A 17033-nucleotide genomic window follows, 5' to 3' on the forward strand; every position below is an offset into this window, starting at 1 on the left:
GCCAGCCTCAGCCTGACCGCACCTCCAGCACCACGTCGCGCACGAGTGCGTCGCCTGCCGTAGGTGGTGGTCAAGCCGAGACCCGCTAGGCAGCCACTCCTTCAGCAGGCGAGGCCGCCTTCACCGACCAGCTCGGCCTCCATGTCGCGCCCTAGCCCGCCATCTTTGCTTTTCCTGTCTTGTTACTCTTTAGGACAATGTTTGGTTAAATCTGCACAATTCCACCCACTGGGTGTATCCGAACTTATGCCTGTTGCCAGCCTGTTGGGGGCTTTATGTATATATAACTTCTGCTTTTTCCTTTGCCGCCCTCCCTTGGTTGCCGCCTCCCCTGTCAAACAGTTGCTCTGCAATCTGTAGCCGGAGGAGTGCCTGGCCGATTGGGGGGGAAGTACTCTAGCTCTGCTGGACTAAATCTAAGTTTTTAGGAAGCCGGCCAGCCGGCTGTTCTGGCAGCCGGCAGGCATGTTTGGAGGCCGTCTTTTTGCTATATAGGTTCGTTGTTCCTTAGCCATTTTTCATGTGGGCATCCTTTCTGTCTTCCCTCTTGCTAGTCGGACAGTCAGTTCTTTGAGCTGCGACTTTCAACAAGAGAGGACTTGGGAGCCGGTGCACTACTTTTCTGACTTCGGGAAGAACTTTTAATATAGCTCAAGGCGGCCAGTCCCCGGGCCGACTAGTCGAGCCCGGTGCCAGACAAGAATTCAAATGTAATAATACATTCATGGATATGACGCTTGTCATTCATACATAAACAAAGGCAGTCCCCGAGTATTGTTCGGGGGGCCTGTTGGTTTGTACTTAATACAAAAGGGGAGCATGATACATACTGCTTTCAACTGTAAAATCGTCTCAGGAGGTTTGCGTTCCATGGTCGCTCCGACACCTTGCCGGAGTCGTCTCTCTTGCGTGCTCTTGGTCTTTGCGCGTCGATCAAGTAGTAGGAGTCGTTGCCGAGTGCCTTGCTGACGACAAAGGGGCCTTCCCAAGGGGCCGAGAGCTTGTGCTGGCCGGCTGTTCGCTGGATCAGCTGGAGCACAAGGTCGCCCTCTTGGAAGGATCTTGGCTTGACCTTGCGGTTGTAGTAGCGGTGCAGCCCTTGCTGGTAGATGGCGGACCGGCTGAGTGCTAGCAGCCGGCCTTCTTCCAGTAGGTCCACGCCGTCTTCTCTTGCTTCTTTGGCCTCCTCCTCCGTGTACATGGTGATCCGAGGCGAGTCGAACTCGATGTCTGTTGGGATGACAGCCTCGGCACCGTACACGAGGAAAAATGGAGTGAAGCCGGTTGACTTGTTGGGTGTAATGCGCAGGCTCCAGAGGACAGCCGGCAGCTCTTCGAGCCAGCCGCCGGCCGATCGCTCCAGTGGTACAACCAGTCGGGGCTTGATGCCGGAGAGGATGAGTCCATTTGCTCGCTCGACCTGGCCGTTTGAGTGCGGGTGGGCAAAGGACGCTAAGTCCAGTCGGATGCCCTGCGTCGCGCAGAAACGTGCCAGTGCTCCTTTGGCGAAGTTCGTGCCGTTGTCGGTGATGATGCTGTGCGGCACGCCGTACCGAGTAGTGATGTCGGTGATGAATGTTACGGCAGTCGGCCCATTGAGCTTCTTGATTGGCTTTGCTTCGATCCACTTTGTGAACTTGTCCACAGCAACAAGTAGATGTGTCAGGCCGCCGCGGGCTGTCTTGAAGGGGCCCACCATGTCCAGTCCCCAGACGGCAAAAGGCCAGGTGAGGGGAATGGTCTTGAGTGCAGAAGCTGGCAGATGTTGCTTGGAACTAAAAACTTGGCATCCTTTGCAGCTCTTGACTATTTCTTTAGCATCCTCCAAGGCAGTCGGCCAGAAGAAACCATGGCGGAAAGCCTTGGCCACAAGGGATCTTGAGGCTGCGTGGTGGCCGCATTCGCCTTGGTGGATGTCTTTGAGGATTGCCACTCCTTTTTCTGGCTCGACACAACGCTGGAAGACTCCAGTGACGCTGTGCTTCACAAGCTCTCTGTTGATTATTGTATATGCTGCGGCTCGTCGTTGCACTAGTCTGGCTGAGATCTCATCAGCCGACAGCTCTCTGCTGACTAGGAACTTGAGGATGGGCTGGGCCCATGAGGGAGCTGTGACTTCTTCTGTTAATGTGGCCACCATGACTCGGGTGGGTGGGTTGGGTGAGTCGGCCACCGCTTCTTGTGTCTTTGCAGTCCCCGGGCCGACTGCTGCAGTCCCCGGGCCGGGTTCTGAAGTCCCCGGGCCGGGTGCGACTACGGCAGTCCCCGGGCCAGTTGTCGAAGTCCCCGTGCCGCCTGCGGGGTTTCTCCAGTCGGATCCGGCTGTATCTGGTGCAGGCGGTACGAAAATGGAATCCGACTCTGGAGACGGCCTGATGGACGGCTTGAGGAGGCGCTGGAGGGAGACGCCAGTCGGTATGGCCTGTCGGGTGGAGCCGATCCGTGCTAGGGCATCTGCTTGGTCGTTGTCTGCCCTTGGCACGTGAAGGAACTCGCACCCTTCGAAGTATCCGCTGATCTGCTGGACGAGGAATCGATAGCTCGCCATGTTCGCGTACTTGGCGTCCCAGTCGCCAGACGATTGCTGGACCACCAAGTCTGAGTTGCCGTAGCACAGGATCCGGCGTATGCCAAGCTCTTTGGCTAGCCGGAGCCCGTGTACGAGCGGCTCGTACTCGGCCACGTTGTTGGAGGCGGCGAAGTGGATCTGCAGCGTGAACTTGAGCTTGTCGCCTTTGGGAGAGGTGAGGACGATGCCGGCTCCCAAGCCGGTGCGCATCTTGAACCCGTCAAAGTGCATCCGCCAATGGGTAGAGTCGGGAGCTGGCGGTAGGTACTGGGTCTCGCCCAGTCGACGAGGAAGTCGGCCAATGCTTGCGACTTGATGGCGGTGCGGGGTTGATAGAAGATCGTGTAGGGCGCCAACGCAATGGCCCATTTGGCCACCCGGCCGGATGCATCCCGGCTGCCTATGATCTCGGCAAGCGGGGCAGTGCACACGACCGTGATGGGGTGCTCTTGGAAGTAGGGCTTCAGTTTCTTGGCAGCGAAGTACACCCCATAGCACATCTTCTGGTAGTGCGGGTAGTTTTGCATTGAGCTGGATAGCACTTCGCTGAGATAGTACACCGGCCTCTGGACTAGCTGGGCTCGGCCTTCCTCCGGGCGCTGGACCACAACAACAGTGCTGACGACTCGGCTAGTCTTGGCGATGTAGAGGAGCATGGGCTCCTTCTCAGTCGGCGCAGCCAGGACAGGCGGAGTGGTCAGCATTTTCTTCAACTCATGGAAGGCTTGGTCGGCTTGATCATTCCACTCGAAGTGAGTGGACTTCTTCATGAGTCGGTACAAGGGGAGAGCCTTTTCTCCTAGTCGGCTGTTAAAACGATTCAGGGAGGCTAAGCAGCCAGTGAACTTCTGCACATCTCGCAGCTTGGTGGGAATCTCCATCCTCTCGATGGCCTTGATCTTGACAGGGTTGCACTCAATGCCGCGTTCGGAGACCAGGAAGCCTAGCAGCTGGCCGGCTGGCACTCCGAACACGCACTTCTCGGGGTTGAGCTTGATCTGGAATCGGCGCAAGTTGGCGAATGTTTCTTTCAGGTCTTCCAGCAAGGTACCGCGCTTCTCTGTCTTCACCACAATGTCGTCTACGTAGACGTGGGCATTTCTGCCGAGTTGTTTCAAGAGACATTTCTGCATGCAACGCTGAAAAGTGGCACCGGCATTTCTCAAGCCGAATGTCATAGTCAGGTAGCAGAAAGCTCCAAAGGGTGTGATGAAGGCAGTATTCAGGCGGTCAGCTGGGTCCAACTTGATCTGATGGTACCCTGAGTACGCATCCAAAAAACTTAACAGCTCGCATCCGGCTGTGGAGTCTATCACTTGGTCAATCCGTGGCAGAGCAAACGGATCCTTTGGGCAGGCCTTGTTCAGACTTGTGTAGTCTATACACATACGCCACTTGTTATTCTTCTTCAGAACCAGAACTGGGTTGGCAAGCCACTCTGGAAAGAACACTTCCATGATAAAGCCAGCGGCAAGGAGCCGGGCTATCTCTTCTCCCACGATTCTTCGCTTCTCTTCTGACAGTCGGCGGAGGGGTTGCTTGACCGGCTTCGCGTCAGCTCGGACATGTAATTTGTGCTCGGCGAAATCCTTCGGGACACCCGGCATGTCCTTTGGGGACCATGCAAAGATGTCTCGATTCTCACGGAGGAAGTCGACGAGCTCGCCTTCCTATTTACTGTCCAAGTTCGCCCCACTGACAGCGAACCTCTCCGGGTTCTCCGGGTCCAGAGGTATCTTCTTCGTCTCTTTAGCAGGCTGGAAGGAGCCCTGCGCATCACAATCCTTGGGGTTGGGGGACAAGGCCGGCTGCTTGCCGGCCATGGCCACAACCCGTTCCAACATCTTCTTCTCTTCTGCCACCACGAGGGACTCGGCCAGCCGGCTACTGGCCATGGCGCACTCGATGGACTTCTTGTAGTCGCCGGCTACCGTGATGATCCCCTTCGAGCTCGGCATCTTCATCTTTAGGTAGGCGTAGTGGGGCACAGCCATGAACTTGGCCAAAGCAGGTCGGCCAAGCAGTGCATGATAGGGGCTCTCCAAATCCACTACCTCGAACCATATTGCTTCTCGGCGAAAATGATCTTTGTTTCCGAAGAGAATATCCATTTTGATCTTGCCGATTGGGGAGCAAGACAGGCCGGGGACGATACCATGGAAGACGGTGCGGCTCGGCATGAGCTGCTTTGCTTTGATGTTCAGCTTCTCCATGGTATCGCGGTACAGTATATTGATACTGCTTCCGCCGTCTATCAGGACGCGGGAAAATCTGGCAGCTCGCCTCTCCGTCGCGAGGGTGACGTCCAAGACCATTGCATAGGAGCCAGGCGAAGGCATCACATCTGGGTGGTCGGCCTGGCTCCAGCTGATTGGCTTTTCTGACCAGTGCATGAACTCGGGGGCGCTAGTGGCGACTGCATTCACTTCTTGGTGCTGTCGGCGTCGGCTGCGCTTGTCGTCGGCTTGACTAGTGAAGATGACGTAGGCGGCGTGCTCTTCGGGGAATTCGTCTTGGATGGCGCCGACTGCCGGCCGAGCCGCCGGCTGCTGGGGGGCTGGAGGCGGCGGGCCGGGAGGCGGAGGCGGCAGCATTCCCTCGCCCTTGGTAATGCGGGTGAGCCAGTGGCATTTCCGGGTTGTGTGGTTGGACGGCTTCGCGCCGCTGTGGAACTTGCAGGGGGCGTCGAGGGCTTGTTCGTAGGAGAAAGACGGCTGCCAAGCCGGCCTTCCACCCTTCTTCTTGGAAGCGGGCCGTTCTTTGGGCTGCTCGTCTTCAACTGTGGCCACCTGCCGACTGGAGGAAGTCGGCATGGGGGCCTTGCGCTTGTGGTCGTTCTGGTAGGGGCGCCGGTTAGGGTCGCCGGCCGGCGTCTTCGGAGCCGCAGCAATCACCTTCCCGGAGGCGTCTACTCGCAGCTCGGTCTTCATCGAGGAGTCGGCTGTGGCGTATTTGTCCGCGATGACCAGCATCTCATCGAGGGTAGCCGGCTCGTCGCAGAGGAGTCGGTGCTTGAGGAGGGTGCCCTCTCGGCACCCAGCGGTGAAGTACTCGATGGCCTGGACCTCGTGCACCCCCTCGCAGGAGTTGCGGAGCTCGGCCCATCGCGCGAGGTAGTCGCGGGTCGACTCGTTGGGCCCTTGGACGCAGAGGGAGAGCTGGCGAGGCTTGGGGGGCCGCTTGTAGGTGCTAGTGAAGTTGTGGATGAAGACTTCGGTGAAGTCCAGCCAACTGTTGATGTTGTAGGGCTTGAGGCTGTTGAGCCATGTGCGCGCAGTGCCTTGCAGCATGAGGGGGACGTACTTCACGGCGACGCGCCGATTGCCGTTGGCTATGCTGACGGCCGTGGAGTAGTCGATGAGCCAATCTTCCGGCTTCACCGAGCCGTTGTACTTGGGCGTGTCTCTGGGGAGCGAGAACCCTTTGGGGAAGGGTTCGTCGCGGATGCGGGGGCCAAAGCATGGCGGGCCGACATCGTCTTCTTCTTCTAACACCAAGGATCGAGCAAGGCGGTCGATCCTGTGGCGGGCGTCGTTCTCGCCGACTCCTTCTCGGCGGCCGAGCCGGTCGCCAAGAGTCGGGTGTGTGATAGGCGGCGGAGTGAGGCGTCTTTCTCTTCGAAGCGGGGGAGGAGGCAGATTTCCTTGGTGTTCAACCGCTCGAGGGCGGCCTTCCGCGTCGCGCTCGATGGTAATGCGAGTCCGGCTGCGGCTGGCAGCCGGCTCCTTGTCTTTATTCTGGCGCGCGCCGCTCGCAGTCGGCGAGCGGGACGTCGCGGCGTGCTCCCGGCGCGGGGGATGACTATCAGCACGAGCGCCGGCTTCGTGCCGTTCTGCAGCCGTGTCGAGCAGCTGCTGGATCCGTCTCGTCATGTAGGGGAGCTCATCGGCTCCCAGCCCATTGAGCTCTTCTGCGGCCGCCTGGGCGGCTCGCAGATTCTCGAGCGGGGTGGCGTAGACGGGGCGATCTGCGCCCAGCATGCTGGCGCCGGCTGCGCCGCGCTTCTGGACGAAACCGGCTCGGCTCGGGCCGCTAGGCGGCGGCGTACCGAAGGTGGCACGGTCGACTTCGCGCTGGTGGGCCTCGGTGAGGCATCTCATGGAGGCTATCTTTTGGCCCTCCGCGATGAGCGCAAGGCCGCGTGCCTCCAGGGTCTCGGCGCCGGCGTCGGCCGGGATGGGGACGGAGAGGTCGTGCATCGCCGCTTGCAGGGCGTCGTGGGCGTTCTCGCCCGAGTTGGCGACGTGGCTGATGACCAGTACTTCGGTGACAGCGCTGGTGCCGCTGTCAGCTCGAGGGAGGGGGTCATCGAAGACCACCACGTCGGAGGGGTAGCCGTCGAGCGACGCTGTGTCGGAGTCGATGAGCATCGGGTCGGTGGAGCCGACCGACTCCATGTCTGCAGCAGGCTCACTGGAGACGTGAAGCTGATCGAGAAGGCTGACGAGGCAGTTTTCGGGGTAGTCGGTGCCTGCGTTGGACGCAGGCTCGTCGGAGATGCGAGCCTCGCCGAGCAGATCGGCGAGGCAACTCGCTGCGCAGGCGTCGTCGACGCCTTGCAGCGCGTCGAGGCAAACGCCATCGGGCGCAGCAGGCTGGCTGCGCTCGCGGGGGAGGAAGAGGGTTCCGGTCCAGAATAGGTCTCTGGACGACGGTGCACCTGGCCCCATGGTGGACGCCAAATGTCGGGTGGTTGGTGCGACATATGCCAAGGGATGGCTTATCATTATGGGAGCCAATAAAACGTCGCCGGTGCCTGGAAACGGGATGAGGCGAAGACATGCACGCCGGCGGATCTTACCCAGGTTCGGGCCTCTCCGAGGAGATAACACCCCTAGTCCTGCTCTGCGGGGTCTCCGCATGATCACTAGATCAAGGAAAGGTAGCTACAATCGCTCCTAGAGCTGTTGGGTTCAAGGGAGAAGAAGAACAAGGCTAGCTCTGGCTTCTCTCTATCTACGGTGTGTGTGTGTGCTATGCTTAGAAGCCAACCCTTTGCATGGGTGCTCCGAGGGGTTTATATAGGCCTACCCCCCGGGGGTACAATGGTAATCCGGCTGGGCTCTGGTCCCAGCCATCAGTGTCTACGCTCGCCGGCTTCTCCGCCGGCTGTTGGGTCCCGCCGGCTGCCGGCTTCTTGGTCGACAGGCCGGCCCCACCGCCTAGGGTCTTGTCGGCGGCTGCTTACTGTAGCCTCGCCTCTGATGACGAGGGCTTTGTCGAGGTAAGCGTGGCTACAGTGGACCGCCTCGGGGGCTCTCACTGTAGCCTTACCTCGTCTTGTCTCCTTAATGGGGCTCCTGCTTCGAGGAAGGGAGTAGCCGGCTTCTGGGGGCCGGCTACGCTCTTGGCCGACTGGGAGAGGCCAAGCCGCCTTCACGCCTCTCTCTGGCTGAAGGGGCCCGCCGCCTGTGGGCCATACGGGAGTCTGTCGTGGATGACGTTGAGGCTAACATGGCTACAGTGCCGGGCCGCACGGGAGACGGCCGTCCCGTACGACCTCCTATAGCCATGCCCGCCTCGGGCTTCGGGGGCAGTGGGCCGCACTGTGGCCACACCCCGTCTTGTCGCCGTTATGTGGGAGTAGCTTTGGTGGTTGTGGTCTCGGCCGGCTCCTTGGAGTCAGCGCTCTTCTTGGCCGGCTTCTTGGAGTCGGCCACCCTGTAGTCGTCTTGGGGAGGGGTTTCTGAGGCTGGGTCGCCTTCCGGGAGTCGGCTCCAGAGGTAGCCGGCCAGGGAAGGAGGCCCAATGCTCGGAGTGCTTGGAGGCCCGAAGGCCTGATAATTTTTTCAGAAGAACCAGTGGCAGTCGGTTTGGCTACCCGTGGCCATTGGCTCCGACACTAACATACGCAAATAAGAGCGAGAAGAGAAGCAATGCATCAGTCGAGAAGCTAGAAGTGATCAAGAAGTGATCCTGAAACTACTTACGTTCATACATAACCCAAACCGTGTTCACTTCCCGGACTCCGCCGAAAAGAGACCATCACGGCTACACACGCGGTTGATGTATTTTAATTAAGTCAAGTGTCAAGTTCTCTACAACCGGATATTAACAAATTCCCATCTGCCACATAACCGCGGACACGGCTTTCGAAAGATAATACCCTGCAGGGGTGTCCCAACTTAGCCCATTATAAGCTCTCGCGGTCAACGAAGGATATTCCTTCTCCCGGGAAGACCCGATCAGTCTCGGAATCCCGGTTTACAAGACATTTCGACAATGGTAAAACAAGACCAGCAAAGCCGCCCGATGTGCTGACAAATCCCGATAGGAGCTGCACATATCTCGTTCTCAGGGCAACACCGGATGACCCTTGAGTCTGCAGAACCCAAGGGAAAAGGGGATAGGTGGTAGCAAATGGTAAAACCAAGGTTGGGCCTTGCTGGAGGATTTTATTCAAAGCGAACTGTCAAGGGGGTCCCATAAATCACCCAACTGCGTAAGGAACGCAAAATCAAGGAACATAACACTGGTATGACGGAAACTAGGGCGGCAAGAGTGGAACAAAACACCAGGCATAAGGCCGAGCCTTCCACCCTTTACCAAGTATATATATGCATTAATTAAATTAGAGATATTGTGATATCCCAACATATCCATGTTCCAACATGGAACAAACTTCATCTTCACCTGCAACTAGCAACGCTATAAGAGGGGCTGAGGAAAAGCGGTACCATAGCCAAACAACGGTTTGCTGGGAAAGGTGGGTTAGAGGCCTGACATGGCAATATGGGAGGCATGATATAGCATGTGGTAGGTAGCGCGGCATAGCAATAGAGCGAACAACTAGCAAGCAAAGATAGAAGTGATTTCGAGGGTATGGTCATCTTGCCTGAGATCCCGGTAGGAAGAAGAACGAGTCCATGAAGTAGACAAACGGACGTTGTCGAACGGATCCTCACAATCGCAACGTAACCGGAACTATCAAGGAGAAGCGCAACCGGAAAGAAGCAAGCAACATAGTAAACAATCATCACATAAACATGGCATGATGCACAATCAAGTATGATGCATGTCTGGTTTAAAGAGGCATGGCATGGAAAATTGCACAAACAAAACTACAAGTTAAGTGGAGCTCAATATGCAACGAGTTGCATATTGAGGAAACACCACATCAATTTTTTAGTTCTCTCGGTTATGTACCCAACAATATTAAATGTTGATTAACAAGGCAAGAGGTGAAGCATAAGTAAACTAACTATTTAGGCAAGTTTAAATGAGGCCGGAACAACAAATAACAATTCTGGAAAATCCCCACATGCATATTTTAGATTTGGTACTGTTGTGTCATAAACACAATTTTATGTTGTTAAACAGCAAAATAAAGTGCACCAAGTTAAACTAGGCATTTTTCTACCCCATTTACATATAAATTTTATTAAATTTGGAGCTACGGTTATTTAGTTATGAAAAAAATCATTTTAACATGCCATCTAGCAAATTTAATCAAACAACATTTAAACATTTTAAACATGGATGAAAATAGCAGATTATGAAACTAGACGAAATCCTAAGCACTTTAGATGTATAAATTATTTAAATCTGATGCATGATTAATTAGTTATTATATGCACGAACTCAAGGGGTTTTCTTTAAAACAGACGTTCCTGGGATAATAGCTAAATTCACAGATCTGGAAAAAAACAAATCAGGCTGAAACTGGGCGGACTGGGCCTCACCGGAGGGACTCAGCCCACGCGTTGAAGAGGAAGGCCGTCAGGAGGGCGGCTGGGCCGGCACGGCTTGCGGGCCACATGCAGAGGAGGCCGCTCGAGGCGATGTAGCTGGATCGAACGGGCAGGTGGGGGAGGCGCGGTCAATGCAGAAGAAGCAGAGCCCTCGCCGCGGGTGCGATGCAGAGGACGCAGGGAGCGGGACTTGGCGCTGGCGTCTCCCGGTGATGGCCAGCAGCGAGCGGAGCTTGGCAAGGCGGCGACCGAGGCGACGAACTGGAGGAGGTGCTCGAGTGGCTCGGCGGCTTGGCGAGGGGAGAGGTCAACGCGGGCGTGCGTCTCCTCGTTCGATGCAGGGTGAAACATAAAGGCGGAACGGGCATCCCGCTTGCTCGTTCGCACGAACCGAACGAGGCAGAGGCGTGGAACTTGGGGACGAGCGCTCCGACGAGGGACTTGGCAAAGGTAGCGGCGAGGAGAAGGACTCTGGCGAGGACAGGCGCGAGCTCGGGCTACAGATCGACGGGACTTGGGTCTCGGAGCAGCGGGGCGGCGGCCATCCATGGCGTCGGGCAGGGAAGCCCACGGGCAGCAAAGACGGCGAGTGGACAAGGCGCTGCTGTGCTGGCGCGGCGCGCGAGGCTGAGGCCACAGGTAGGAACAGGTCAGGCGCTGTACGAAGCACCAAGGGGCGGCCATGGCGTGGAGCTCCTGGTTCCTGCGGGGCAGAGAGAAAAACTGAGAGAAAGAGAAGAAAGGGAGGAAAGGCGACGAGGCCTGCTGGGAGTGGTTGCCGGCGGCGACACGGGACTGCGGGGACGGAGAGGGGCGGCGAACCTCCGGATCTGGCCGGAGATGGCAAGGACGAAGGCGACATGGGGTCTCCTCGGGGCTAGGCCTCTCGGGTGGCCCTGCCTGCGTAAGGTCGTCCAGACCTGCACAAAACGGCGGTGACAGCAGGGTCAGTCGGTCCGGCGAGCGGAGAAAAGGAAGAGAAGCTAAGGTAGGGCGGCATGGACCTGCTTCTGGTCCGATGGCTGGCCTCGGGAGGAGTCGAGGGGATCCATGGGAGGGCACTAGTTGGTGGGAATTTTGGATCGGGGAAGATCCCGAGGAAGATGCGGGAGAGAGTGGCGGCGGCGGCGGCTAGGAGGATCCCTAGAAATTAGGGATTTGGTCTCGGTTTAGACTATATATAGCGAGTGGGTTAGGTTAGGGGCTATCTTCTCCCTCCGATCGTAATCGGGCGGACGAAAAAAAATAGGCTAGGGAGAGTCCAATAAAGAACCGAAGATACTTTCGGGATGTTAGGGGATGATCTGGACCCATCGGTAACAACAACCTGGGTCGGGTTCGGGTAAGTTTCGGATGCGCACATGAGGGGGTCTATGCACGAGAGACTCCGGTTTAGGCAAGAGGGAAAACGAAGAACAAGGTTGGTCTCGGAACGGTCACGAAAGCAAGGGGGGACGCGGCAACTACGAGCGGATGCAAGTTTTATGAAAACATGACGGCAACAGAGTGCCGATGCAATGCAAATGATGACATGATGAATGCAACAAACAAATAAATAACATAGCCGACACACAAAACATGGAAGGCGTCTGGAGCGTCGGTCTCGGGGCGTTACAACACTCCACCACTACAAGAGGATCTCGTCCCGAGATCTAGGATGGCACCGGAGAGAAACGGAAGGGGAAGAGGTAAAACAAATTTGCTTCTTGACAAACGAGTGAAACCACAGAACCTTGAGAGGTCGCAAAGCTTGAAGAAATGACACGACGGAGGTGAACAAAATTTAAAACACTCCGTTCAGCAAGAGGAACAAGGAACATTACAAGAGCCTTTGTAGGTTGAAGAATATGAAACAAGAGCTTAATGGATCAAAAGGAATATGAAAGCACACCGGTAGAAAAGAGAAACAAGGAACTCCATGTGAACCTTGGAGTTTGCAAAGCTATGAATGACGAGAACAATGGACGAGAAGTACATGCAAGCACTCCGGTTGAAACGAGATGTACAAGGAACGATAATGATCAGTTACGATAACGCTCTAGTTGGAAAATGGGAGGGATAGAATATGAACTGGGCAAAATGAAAGCACTTGGATGAGACTTCGGTTAAAAGTGGAATGATAGACACAACACTCCGGTTAAATGGATTAGTAAGAAAAGAACACAATCCTCACAATTCGAGATGGTGAGCGAAGAGAGCAACATCACCATGCCTCCGGAAGAAAAAATAGAAGATAGATCATTGGAATAAAGGAATGGAGAAGAAAATGCCAACTTCTTCCACCAATGATCTTGGAAAGCACCCTTCCAAGAAGGTTAGAGTGGAGTTGTTGGAAAAACCAACAACGAAACGAATAAGCTTGTAGTGGGCTTATAGAAAAAACTTCTCAAAACTATGAGGTGAAATTCTGCCACTAACGGAAACAATAGATTGGATTGATATGAACAAGGAGACGAGAAACTTATTTCACCGGAGGATAAATGAAGAACTTGGGTCATTTATAAGCACCATAAATAGCAACAATCCTTGGAGAAAGCTTTAGGTGAAATATGACACAAGATAACTCCAACGAAGAGATTGATGGATTTAAAATACCTCATTCTTGACAACATGTGAATCATGAAGCATGGGGAGAAATTGCCAAGGATGGCATAACACCATCTCAAAAGTTAAGGTAGAAAGAATTGCACTTCGGAATGCAAGATGAAGAATACATGAACTCCTCAAAACAAGACATGTGTTGAACACCATGTTAATTTTAGAGTATAGCTTGGAGGATCATAACTCCGATAGAAATCTTGACGAACAATTGTAGAATGAAAGGAATCCTTGACGAACCACCATGTAGAGCCTCCATGAAGAACTCCGCTAATAAAAGGATGATAAAAATAAAGAGAAATTGACAACACAAGGTGAAGCCTTGCAATGATTTAGAAGGAGCTTCGTGATGAGATGATGCGGAAAAACTTGGAACTCCATAAAAGAAAGATGAAGCAACTCGAACCGAGAATGTGACATGATGAACAACTCCGGAAGGAAGAAACTAGATCACTTGGATGAAACCATAATAAGAATTACATTATGCTTAGCCTTCACCAATTTAGATTGATGACAAGCAACGGATTTGGCATACTACTTATTCTCGTTGAAAAAGGATTGAAGAGAGATATAGCGCAAACTTGAGAAGGTCTTCCATGAACCACTGGTAGGATTAGAAAAAACGAATGAAATGATACGATAATAAAGGAATAGGCATGTTGAATGAACCACCGTAAGAATTGAAAATGAACGACGAAAATATAAAGAAACACCGGGAAGAATTAGCAAACGAACGAAGATACTTGAGAGATTTAGATACATGAGAATGAAGAGATTGCGAACTGATTAGAGGGTATTTGAACGATGCACCGGTAAGATTTGGGGAACAAGAGCTGAAAGCTGGAATGAATAATTCTGAGATGATGGGCTCCGGAGAATCAAACTGAAAAGACTTCTGAAAATGCTCTGGGTGGGTGAAAAGAATTCTCACAATCGAAAACAATTATGAGAGGATGGCATCAAGCTATAACCATGAATCTTGAAGAGAATGGAGCAAGATTTAAGAGAAACTCTTCTTCGGTCTTCAAATGTTGAGAATGATGATGAGAAACACCACCATGAATTATTCAGGCACTCCGGAACCATGAAGAATAGAAAGGCTGAATCAACAATGAAAAGAATTTGAAAGATCTTGGAGAAAGACATATGACTGATGATAATTCATTCTTACGTCAAACTTTGCAATGAATTTGAGAATATCTCCGAAAAGAATTAGAAGAGTCAGGTAAGATCCTGGAAAAAGACCTGTGGGTTAGGGTCCACTCAAAAGAAACACCGTTGAAATGATTACTTGAAAAGGAGATAGCGCCGGTTGAATTAAATGGCTTGAATGAGGTAACAACCTCGAAATAGTTAGAATTGATGCGGAGTGGAAACACGAATCTTCAGGGATATCTTCAGCACTCCGGAACAAATGAATAGCAAGCGGGGAATGATTAAGAGATATACCGGCATGAGAAAGCATTTGAAAGGAGGAAAGGGCTATAATCAACACCGAAAGCTTCAATCGAATCCACTGGAAAAGAATACGAGAATGAAGAATGATAACCTGGAAGCTTCCTGAGCATCTTCTTGAGAATCACCAGATAAGAACATTGATGGAAAAGAATGGAGAAACTTCACATCCATAAGATGGATACATGATTAAGAAATCTGAGTCCTTGAAGAAAGAGGGTGGGAGGGCGGGAAAACAAAGGCAACTTGGGGCAGATGGAATAAACACCATTGAGAAAACTTATAATTGATCTTGCGGATGGGGAGAATGATGGGATCATCTCGAGGAGAAACGCACCGGTTGGAAATAGAATTAAGATGGCAATCTCGATGATCAAGAAGGATTAGTATCCACATTGGAATATGAGAACACCACTTAGAAAAGGTATGGAATCAACATTTGACTTCGAAGCAACTCGAATACCACAAATAAAATAAAACAAAGGATTAGCTCGCAGAATAAGCCGGAAACAAACATATGATAGATCCCATATCGTATCATGTGTGTGTTGGAAAGATATCCTACGAGATACTTGAATTCCCACTTATAAACTCACGAAACTTTCTGGTTATGCAATCTGGTGTTGGCGATACAGGGGACGCAATATATCTCACCCAAACTAACAATCCCTATATCCAGCTGTATCCATCCGTCAACACATAACCAAGAAACCTTCGGAAATCGTGTACCTCAACCTTCAAAAAGCATCCGTTATACGAGTTATGGCAATACTCCTGAACTCCCGCCCCAGTACTGGGTGGCGTCGAGGTGATCTCACCAACAACTGCATAAAAGAGATTTTCGATGTCGGCGAAACTCAGGTATTCCAGAACGGCAACGATAAAATTGTGATGACAACACCTCGGAGCTCAACTCCCCGGGACACTGCCACAACCCCTAAATGTCAGGAGGCACCAAGAACAATGTTCTCGTCACAAAACCATCGGAACGATTCCAAGATACCCGCGTGATCCTAAAATTTTTTTTAGTGAAATTTGAGGAGAGAAAAGTCAAAACTTCTACGTCAGGAGGCCTCACCAGAGCGACGAAGGGACTGAGGAGTAGACATAATCCTACTCTCCGATATATATAATCCTAAGACTCAAAACATTTTTGTTCTAGACTCAATAATGCCAGTGATTCGATCAAGCAGGGGGCTCCTAAGTAGGGGATGGCTCTGATACCAACTTGTAACGCCCACGATGCGGCTATATCTCCCACGTGTCGAGGCACGACTTAGAGGCATAACCGCATTGTGGTTTTCTCGCAAGAAGGGTCATCTTCACACAATCCCATGTAATGAACAAGAATGGGATAAAGAGTTGGCTTACAATCGCCACTTCACACAATACATAAATAAATCATACATCAATCAGAGTACACACATAGGTCTGACTACGGAACCAAAATAAAAGAAGAGAACCCCAAATCCTAGATCCCTGATCGTCCCAACTGGGCTCCACTACTGATCATCAGGAAACGAAACATAGTAACGACCAAGGTCCTCGTTGAACTCCCACTTGAGCTCGGTTGCATCACCTGCACTGGTATCGTCGGCACCTACAACTGTTTTGGTAGAATCTGTGAGTCACGAGGACTCAGCAATCTCACACCCGCGAGATCAAGACTATTTAAGCTTATAGGAAGGATGAGGTAATGAGGTGGAGCTGCAGCAAGCACTAAGCATATATGGTGGCTAACATACGCAAATAAGAGCGAGAAGAGAAGCACCGCATCGGTCGAGAAGCTAGAAGTGATCAAGAAGTAATCCTGAAACTACTTACATTCATACATTACCCAAACCGTGTTCACTTCCCGGACTCCGCCGAAAAGAGACCATCACGGCTACACACGTGGTTGATGTATTTTAATTAAGTTAAGTGTCAAGTTCTTTACAACCGGATATTACTAAATTCCCATCTTCCACATAACCGCGCGCACGGCTTTCGAAAGATAATACCCTGCAGGGGTGTCCCAACTTAGCCCATTATAAGCTCTCGCGGTCAACGAAGGATATTCCTTCTCCCGGGAAGACCCGATCAGTCAAGGAATCCTGGTTTACAAGACGTTTCGACAATGGTAAAACAAGACTAGCAAAGCCGCCCGATGTGCCGACAAATCCTGATAGGAGCTGCACATATCTCGTTCTCAGGCCAACACCGGATGAGACTAGCTACGAGTAAAACCAGCCCTCAAGTTTCCCCAAGGTGGCCCCGTAGGCAGGTCAGTTCGGACAAACACTCGAAGGAGCACTGGCCCGGGGGGGGGGGTTAAAATAAAGATGACCCTTGAGTCTGCAGAACCCAAGGGAAAACGGGATAGGTGGTAGCAAATGGTAAAACCAAGGTTGGGCCTTGCTGGAGGAGTTTTATTCAAAGCGAACTGTCAAGGGGGTCCCATAAATCAGCCAACCGCGTAAGGAACGCAAAATCGAGGAACATAACACTGGTATGAAGGAAACTAGGGCGGCAAGAGTGGAACAAAACACCAGGCATAAGGCCGAGGCTTCCACCCTTTACCAAGTATATAGATGCATTAATTAAATAAGAGATATTGTGATATCCCAACATATCCATGTTCCAACATGGAACAAACTTCACCTTCACCTGCAACTAGCAACGCTATAAGAGGGGCTGAGCAAAAGCGGTAACATAGCCAAACAACGGTTTGCTGGGAAAGG

This window comes from Triticum aestivum, chromosome 7D (genome assembly GCF_018294505.1).
Source record: "Triticum aestivum cultivar Chinese Spring chromosome 7D, IWGSC CS RefSeq v2.1, whole genome shotgun sequence".
Classification (NCBI taxonomy): domain Eukaryota; kingdom Viridiplantae; phylum Streptophyta; class Magnoliopsida; order Poales; family Poaceae; genus Triticum; species Triticum aestivum.